This window comes from Artibeus jamaicensis, unplaced genomic scaffold (genome assembly GCF_021234435.1).
Source record: "Artibeus jamaicensis isolate MK-2021 breed Jamaican fruit bat unplaced genomic scaffold, CSHL_Jam_final scaffold_369, whole genome shotgun sequence".
NCBI classification, from domain to species: domain Eukaryota; kingdom Metazoa; phylum Chordata; class Mammalia; order Chiroptera; family Phyllostomidae; genus Artibeus; species Artibeus jamaicensis.
Genome location: NW_026522042.1, coordinates 14,834,667 through 14,844,770, shown reverse-complemented (window position 1 = coordinate 14,844,770; position 10,104 = coordinate 14,834,667).

Sequence of the window (10,104 nt, the reverse complement as noted above, 5' to 3'; positions counted from 1 at the left end):
TAAGCGGCATTACATTCTTCCAGAAAATTTTAGAACTGGCCTATGAAATCGAGCTCAGCCCAACAGATGCCTTGAGAGGTTAAGTGACTGTTCATCGTTCCAAGTGAGATCACGGTGGTCCTTGTCCAATTCTTTTCCCATTATAGCACATGGCCCTTCCTTCACTCTGAATTAATTTCATAGGACACAGCCATATTGACTGACTGAACTAGATTTCAAACAGCCATCAGAATTTCTTCAACTTGGCATATAAGAGAAATAACCTGTAGGACAGAGCAAAATTACTTAAATTCAGTGAGAACAATGAAATAAATGATCACAGCTAGAGATATTAATGAATCATTTTTTAGCGTGTAAGCTGCCAAGGACATTGTTTTATTTTTTTATACTTCTGTATTTGCATTTTTCTTCTGTATTTGTGAATGTATATGTCTTAATTAGAAACTGAAATCATATGAGGAGTCATTCCCAAATCTTTATACTTTTCTTCCTCTAAATGCCTTAGAATCATTATTCCTATCAGTTGTTTGACACGTGGTTATTTTACACAATTTTTAGTAATTCAGGCATTCACCTTTAACTAGAGCATGATGACAAGTGTTTAGAGAACAGTGATTATGCTTTATAAATCATTATGTACTAATAGATTCTCATCAGAGGTCTAATACTCAGTGGAATGCATCATACATATTAGACAATCAATAGATGCAAGCTGATTGGTTGTTATAGGTTGTCTCCCTTCACTGAATTTTTGAGAGGGAGGTTAATATATTCAAGATGTTGTAGGAAAGATGCCTGTTGAGGGAATTGGCGATTGGCAATACTTATTGTTAATTATGTGTTATAGGGACCCTTAACCAAATACAGAAGTGAGTGGCAGGTTATACAGTTCTCCACACCTGGATTCTATAAAGTTTATTTATATAAACCTTTGTGGCCTCCCATCTCTGCAGCATTTGGGGAGGGGGAAATTATAGGTCATAGCACTGTACAGACAATGTCATATTTACGTTTATGGTATCCTCTGATTGTTGAGAAGGGGCTAATGCTTAGCCCATTTCTCTGTATTGCCACAGGGCAATATATATAAGCAAAGAGAGTCTGAATCATTTATACAGAGCTGCACCATAAGGCAATGAAAGAGGCAGGTGCAGGTCTCAGATGGTTGTCTAAGTCCAAACTCCACGCTCTATCTGCTAGATAATCCTGCCTTCCCTCTCAATAGAATATTTCCCTAGATAGTTCCTGAAACATTTATAGCAGAAGCCTGCAGAGTGACTGTTATAGAAGTTTGTGGAAAACTTCCAGTCGTCTAAAAATATAAGGAATGGCCACATTTCACTTTGGGTATTCACATTTGAGAAGCAATGTGTGGTTTTTCCCTCTCCTCAAATATTCAAAAGTTTGATCTAAGGCAAAAGTTTTACTATTCCTCCCTAAACCAGAGGAATGAAAATATCCATGAATTTTCATCAGTTTGCTGTAGGCAGAAATTTGCCAGTTTGCAGGAAAATGGCTTAAAAATCAAGCTGAGATGAAATACTTGAACTTCTTGTGCAAACCCATGAAAGTAATATTTTTCTTTATCAGCTAATATGAAAGTTTACACAACCCTACATTACTATGGCATAAAAATTACTTTTTCTGTCTAAAATATCACAAAACTGTTTTGATTCTTTCAAACATACTAGTAAAAGGACTTTTATCCCCTTAATTTTGCATATGCCATCATTTCCTTTTTATTCTTTATTCCCATATTTAACAGAAACTCCCTAAAACTAACTTCCTTTAACCTCCACTGTGAAGTACACTATGGGAGGTGTGGTAAGTGGGCTAAAACTGGAGAACTTTCTTCCTCGGGCTATAAAAAACTTACAAAGGCCAGAGACTTGCTTCCTGCCTAGCTGGAAACTGTGATCACATTGAACTCAGCAGAGACCTCTGACTGACTTTCACCCTGAAACGCAGACACAATTTGCGTTTCCCCTCCTCATTAGTACGTGTCAATAATGCATTGCTCCTCTAGGCCACTTGGATGTCCGCTGTACTCACCATAAACAAAGCCACTGATACAGTGATGTGCTTCTCCTACTAACAGCACCCAAAGGATTCGTGTGATGACACCTCGCCCTACTTATTTCTTTGGTGCACCCAACTGATGATCCACTTTTACCTGTATGACCTGCATCTATCCACACCCATGTTTCAAAAATATTTTTCGTTTCAGATCAACAAGTATTTCTGGAGGCATCAATTACCTGAAAGCTTCTATAATAGATGCTATAAAATATTTATGCTTATAATTACATTAACATTGTAAACGTGATTTTATAAATCCATCCAATCATGGGTATCTATTTGTTCAATAAATTATTGAGCATTGTAAGCTATATGCTTCCTGTTTGACAGGCTTTGAAGCATGAGATAATACTTTCACTAATACTCTCCTGCAAACCATTTTGTGAACTTCCTTAATTATTAAAACGTGAAGCCCATGAAAAGACTAAACAAACTAGACATATCATAATGTTGAAACAACTAAAGGTCTTTAATTTCATTATTTCTGTCTCATATATATCTCTACTTCACCTTCAAGTGTAGACAGAGCCTTCTTCAGAAGTAGTCTATTGTCAGGAGGGCATGTGTTTTGAATTGCTATTTTAGTCATTATCATTCAGTCACTGTAATTTTTAGTAATTTAGAGAAATTGTACATATTCACATTCTCTTCTTCAATCCTTTCTGTTTATATTAAGCAAAAAGGAATCAAAAGTTTTCTGGGTAGGTAAAGAGCACAGGTCAGGTGATTATTAGTGAATAAATGAAAGTCAATTTGTACATAGTAGAAATAAGAAATGCTCATGGCCTTAGTAGTATTACAAATCAGTCTAGATTTAGGATAGCTTTTACTTAAATGTCACAAATTGTGTTTTCATTCAACACCAATGTGTACTGTGGGTTCTCTGAAAAATAGATGCCAAGACAGCATGAAATGAGAGAGAGATTTATTAGGTAGGGGACATGCCTATGAGGGAAAATCAGGAGGAAATAGAAGGGTCTTAGAGAGCCTTCAGATCAACATGACTCCTGCAATGGAGAAAAGATCAATTTGGAGGAGATAGGTCTAAGAGAGTTTGGCAAGGTCAGTGGCCAATGGGAGGGACTGAGCAGCAGTGCACCATGGAAGGAGCTCCCCATCCTCTAGGAATGACTGGCCCCGGCAGCTGCTCTCAGCACTGGCTTGGGAAAGCCATGGGAAGGGCAGCCTTGGTGTGATAGTGGTGATGGATTGCAGAGCACAGTCCCTGGAGCCACTGCTCTCCTCACTTGGAGCCCTGAGTGATGCAGTCTCGTAGTTTGATGCTGCCACAGGCCACCTCATGGACCACAGAGATCTACCTTTCCTCACAGGTCAGAAAGCCTCTCATCCATGGTTCCCAAGAAACTCAGAAGAGGTAGTTCTGATGCAGTGGATCTCAAGACCACAAGTGATACTCACATTATCCTTCCTCCATTATCCATTCAGAATTCCCTTAATATCTAGCAGTTGAATTTGCACATTGTTGGTGGCAGTGTTATTGGTGTAACCCAACCCTTCCTTCTCGGAAGGCCTGTATCCTTCGAAAGCATACCTGGCTCAGGTGAAAGGGTTGCTGTACATATCCATCCACAGTTACAATGGGACAAGAGGGTATTAGGAGGTGCAAACCTGAATCACCTGGAGTCCACACATATTGCTTCCCATTCCAGCTGTATAAAAATAGCACCATGTCCTCTTGCTGTCAAGGTCAATTGCCACTGCCAGTGTGATGACTCGTGTTCTATAGTAATGGTCTCTCAGCACAAGGGATCCAAAATATCAAGGCAGCAGACGTAACATGTACTTCAATGGACCTTCTTATCTGTCCCTTTACCAGAGCAGTCCCTTTTGCTTACTAGGACCTTAAACTTTGAAAAATGTAGAACATAGAGTATAGATGAAGACAATCTTCCAGCTGGTCTTTGAGTGACAGTGAGGCTATCCATGCTTCAATTCATGATTCCTAGATTCATCTATTTTACCCCTCGGAGAAATAACATTATCTAGAGGTCTATGATTTAATACATCTTGAGGATGACTCCCTATAATTTCAGAATGCTGACCTCTGGACTGGCACTTTGGCTGGATTTTTAGAAGTTATTCCAAAGTTCTGAAACAGGCTGCATCTGGATGGTGCACTACACAGTGTAGCCAGTGGATCCTGTGGTTGTCTGCCCTTTATCTCCTTCACTGTGAGATGTGCCCACTGTTTGGATGTTATGGGTACTGTTACAGAACACAGGCCTGGGGGGGGGAGTGATTATTATTTGGTCCACCCAGGGACTCCGGAAACTGTTGCCCAACACACACACACGCACAGGTTCATTATGTCTACCGCCAGAGGAAAGATGTCTTTCAATGGTAGAGATTTGTGAAAAAGAAAGAAAATGTTTATTTAATGCTATACAGACTTAAAGTAGTGACCTAATGTCTTCATTAAGATATCAATTCTTTTGGATACCCACAGATGCCCATAGTGCTTCCTCGCCACCCCCCTAATTTGGGGTACTGTAACTCTGGAAAAGACGCAAACTTCCACGTTTCAGGCCACTGGCACCGTCAGCTATGTTGCCATTCAGGCAGGATCTCTAATTAATCCAAAGCCATGTGGCACCTTCTTATGGTTTACTAGCAAGAGTTCTTTGTACCTATTTTCCTGGCAAAGTCTCTCCTGCTTCCCAGGCCATGTGGCCAAAGGGAGCACCCCAAAGCCACGTGGTCCTCTTCTACCAAAGCTGGAAGGGTCTGCACTCTGGCCAAAACCACATGATTCTTCTCTCCACCAAAGCTGCAGGGGTCTGCACTCTGGCCAAAACATGTGGATCTTTCCACAAGGCTGCAGAGAGGGTAGGGTTGCCACTCTGGCAAAGCTGAGTGGCGATTCTCTGCCTAAGCCACGTGGTGATTCTCTCTATCCCCAGCTGCAGGGATTCCCACTCAAGCCAGAAGCACATGGCTCTCCTCTTCAATGGCTGTAGAGTCTGGGTTTAAATCTCTATGCCAATCCTTTGCAGCCCCATTTCCGACTCCTCCTACAATTGGTTATACCTGCTGGGACTCCCAGATTCTTCCAACTTTACTGGGCTGCCATAGTGAGTCTGAGCAGGTGTGGCCCCATGTCATGGAGCCAATCTTCTCCAAACTCCTATGCAGGCTCTGTAACTCGGGAGACCTGCCCCCCAAGTAACATCTTGAGGGGGAAGTGACTTGGAGCCATCCCCCTGGCTCCAAGCATGGCCACAGCTATTTAACATATTTAAACAACCAGCCAAAGGCTATAGATATATTAAATGACCATGCCATGGATTAGCTGCAAAGCTGTGGCTGTTCAAAACAGTCCTGCATGTTCCTGCTCCATGTGTCCCTTCCCCCAACTCACACCTGGGGGGGAAGAGGTGAGAACATCGTATATGTCTCTCCAACATTTCCTAGACACCTTGAGTTTTGGAGCCCATTTCAAATCCTTTTTGGGGGGCCCCTGTTGGCTGCACCCTGTAGCAGTACCATATTGGAAAAGTGGCTCAGATTTGAGAACTGAGAGTGTTACTTTTAATTGAGGCAATCATCCTCAGCTTCCTGCTCCTGCATTCTTGCCTTTTGTTTTTATATTGTTATTGTTGTTTTTATAATTATTCACAATACTCTTGCTCCCAAGGTTACCATGTTCCATTACTATCTCCACAACTTCTTCTGGGTCAAAGTCATTTGGCTGACCCTTTGACCTTGGCCAAACTTTAGAATAACTGTGGCCTCCTGACTTCTGAAAACTATTACCTGCTTCTCCTCTCATCAGCCCTGGCGTGTAGAAGAGGTCACCTGGTGACCTCCTGGTGCTGGTACCTTTCTCACAAATATATTGACGATGGCCTTGGAAAATAATGTGACCTCTGGGTCCTTCTTTGGAATGCAGCCATCTGCTGAATCTTCTGATCTCACATAGTATTCCACTCCAGCACACCTGCTTCCCTCGGCTACTTCATTCCTGCCTGTAACATTTGACAAGGCAACTCAGGCGTTCCTACTTCATCCAGTGTTAACTGTCACCTTTTCAAGGTCTCCAAGAGCCACTGCAGCAGCAAGTTTATTCCCTCTTTTAGGGTATTTTCTGGAACATACCTTGTCCCAAGAAAGTTAACAAATTGTTCTACAATAAGAATACTTACTTACATAGTCTTACATCTGACCTCTTTGCTGAAACACCTTCAAACTTCCATCATGAAGTTATTCTCCTGGCTCAAACCAGTACACACTTGCTAATTCCTTCAGCTCATTCAGTGTATATAGTCTCTTTCCTTCCCAGGAGGAAAAGTGAGCCTAAGGCAGCAACTGTGATACCCACCAACAGCTTGGCAGCCCCGTAGCCAAATAGTGGAAGTAGCCAGCCCAGTCAGCATCAAGCCAGTGGCCAGCAGGGTGAGGTCACAAGCAGTACTATGAAGGCACTGGCACCTCCCCTAATGTCAGCTGGGCCACGTGATACAGCTGACATAATGCAGTGCATATCCTGCTTGGCTGAACTCATCTGCTGCCTCACCAGAATCAGCAAAGCCAGTGGGCAGAACATGGCACCCACTGACAGCCACCACTGGCCCAAGCAGTTGCTGGTGGAAGAGTTCCACTCAGAACCCGTCAGCCACAACACCTACTGTGAAAGTGGTGCCTCTTTCTTAGGGGGCTGGTCCATCTCTGAAGCCCAGGGGGAAAATGCAGAGCCAATATCTTCAGGGTCCTCTACCAAAATATCCCACAGCCATGTTTCAGGGCCCCAGATTTTCCTAACCAGCACTCTGGCCTTGGCACAACAAAGCAGAACATTGGGTGAGGACTGAAATGTTTCTGCAGCTCTCTTCAGCCTATTGCAAACCTCTGTTTTCACTAAAAGGGATAAGGGCTTCTTTGTAAGACACCAACGCATGTTAACAGCCCTTAGTCTCTTATTATTCCTCTGCAGAGCATCAGTGCAACTTTGAAAGAACCAGCCAACCTTGTCTTCATAGGCATTGTTAACCCAAAATGTTCAAATGCCTGAATCCTTATGCCCTACCTCGTTTTCTTGACCCAGATGTTTTGCTGTCACTGCCATGAAATCCTTAGGATTTACCTTGTAACTCAGTGATCCCAATTCTGAAAATATATCTGAAGGAACCCAGAGCGCTAATGTGAAATAGTATATGCACCCCTATGTTCATTGCAGTGTTACTTCCCATCCCTAAGATATGGAAGCAGCTCAACTGTACATCAGTAGATGAGTGGATAAAACTATGTGATATTTATCCAATGGAATACTACTTGGCCATAAAAAGAGAAAATTTTACCTTTTGCAACAATATGGATGGACCTGGAGAGCATTGTGCTAAGTGAAATAAGCCACTCAGAGAAAACCAAATACCATATGATTTCATTCATATGTGGAATCTAATGAAATAACAAGCAAAATAGAGACAGACTCATAGAGTGCTAGATGAAAGCTAAGGGGATTGGGAGGTTAGGGGGTGGAGGGATTGACCAAAAAAAGAAATAACACATGGAATGGACAACAGTGTAGTGGTGTCAGGGGAGGAGAGTATAAGGGGACTAAATGGTCATGAAAAAGGTACAAACGTTCAAATTTTTCTGAAAAATACCCCCCTTGCATAAGGCTGTATCATTGCCCCACCTACCGAACAGGACAGTGTTTTCTTCATCCACCAGACAATGAATAAATCACTCTTAAATCCCTATCGCTTGTTTCCTCAGATAACCCCTGATACAGCTTGTGTGATTTGAGTACTGTGAGAAGCAGATAACACCAAGAAAGAATTAGATGTGCAAAAATTCATTAGGGAAAATATCTGCAGAGGAAACTGGTAAAGAAGCTGGAGGAAGCAGAGAGAGCTGACATACCCTGATGCAGGTCTGACCTTAGTGAGGGGAAAAGAGAGGAAGAAAAGTTGGATGTGAGAGCTGTCGACAGAGCGGCCGTTTTAAGAATGTTTGCAAGGCTGCTAGTGAATCCTCAAGCCCAAATTGCCCATCAGAGAAGCCCTCCATCTTCCAGCCTTGGGACTGTCTTAGCATCCTTCAGTCCCTTATGGCACATGTTCACATTCTATGGTACATGGGGTAAAAATACGTTTTCCTTAGTGTTAACTAAGGGACTGAGTTAATGTGTTTACTTTCATCAAAACTTACAAACAAAAGAACGTAGCGCTCTGCCTGAACAATCCCTCATATTTCAGTGGCTCATTTTGCTATGCTTATGTCATTGCCACGGTTGCTCCATTCTCTCGTTCTATAATTTCATTTCTATTATCTCTTTGAAGTACTCAAGAATTTCAAGAAGATTCTATAAATCACTTTATGATTAAATTATTATCTCTAAGTTTTCATGTTGTGAATCCTAGATGAGTGGTTTGTGGGATGGTTGGGGAGATTACAACAGATTGTTTAAAGAACATACACTCTCAGTTATCCATTAGGCATAATTAAAACACTAGATTGTTGTGGTTAAAATGAATCATTCTTCATATGGCATCATATCAATGCAGATAATCATTCCCATAGATGCATAGCAAGCCCAGCCTTTCCTCCCATTGCTCTGTACCAGCTCTTTTTTATTGTCAGATTCATCTGTGCATAAAGGCCTCACATAGCTGATTTTGCCTGCATCTCTGCCTTTTGTGGACTCTCATCAGGCCATTGTAATTTGTCGTGAAGGGCAATGTTCACGCAATTCAGCGCTAAATGTCTACAGATAAGAGATGCCTAAATATTCAAAATTGTCTCTGTTATAACTTATTTCAGATTGTCATTTCATATGTTTGTTTTCTTTTTCTTACTCTTATTATTTTGATCTTTTCATTTTTATTGGTGTTTCTCCAATAAATATAATACCTTGCACACATTACAGTTATAATATGTTCCTAATGATTCTGGAGGGAGACTTAGAGGGCATAAGGAATTTTGTAACCAAAGTCAGTTATCTCCTGAGTATTCACACGTTTGTCTTTTTAAATAATTTCAGAGAAGACAATAAACCTTGTCAATATGGTACATTTGATTCCAGTTCCCTGTTATTATTTTATAAGAATGGCCCATCTCCCAAGAAATGATCAAATCTATCATAAAGAAACCCACACCATGATTAATACAAGTTGGGGCAAAAGTAGGTTTACAATTGTAAGTATGCAAAACAGAGTTCATTCTTGTGTTATTATTTATTAATTATTATATTATTTTTATACAAACTATAAACCTATTTTTGCCCCACCCTTTATTAGCATTAGTAGTCTGAGCTACAGATCAGCAGACTACAAAATAATGTAGCTTGCTCTTTTTCAGTTGAATAGACACAACCTTAGACAAAAGACAAACATCTTCTGTAAACTGTGTGTTGAGTTCATTGCCTTTGAGTCCTTTATAAAGATAAGGGATTAATTACAAATGGAATTCCCATTATTGGTCACGTTCTTTAGTAGTTCTTGATGTGATCTTTGATAAATTTGGAGTGAGTGTCCATGAGTCCAATGTGCTCCTTTGGTTTGTTGTGGTGTGCCTGCCCCGGCTCTTGTCTAGGAATGAGGGCAGGACCATGTATGAAACTGAACAACCCATTTCAGGACTCTTAGCTTAAGATCTTGAGTGGAAGCCATGAGAAAAATATTCTCTTTCTCATTTGTATAAGATCCTACCTAGTTCATTCATAGCTTTCTATGGTGAAGACAATTGCCCATTTAAAAACATACCCACACCCATTAGAAAGACAGAAATAAAGGAAGAGAGAAGAGGACCACCCAAGGGGCCATCTGAGCAGAAGAAAAAAACAAAGTAATAACCAAACAAAAAAATAACCAAATTAATATCGAATCAAAGTGAACATGTCTCTACTCCATTCCATTTATTTTCACTTTCTCTTTAAATTTAAAACCCATGTGTCTCAAAGGTGGCATCATTGTGTTTCTGATGACTCCATTTTTCTATCTAGATATAAGGCTCCCTCAGAGTGTGGACAGTTTTTGGAAGGATGTCTTAAATATCCCCTAGAGT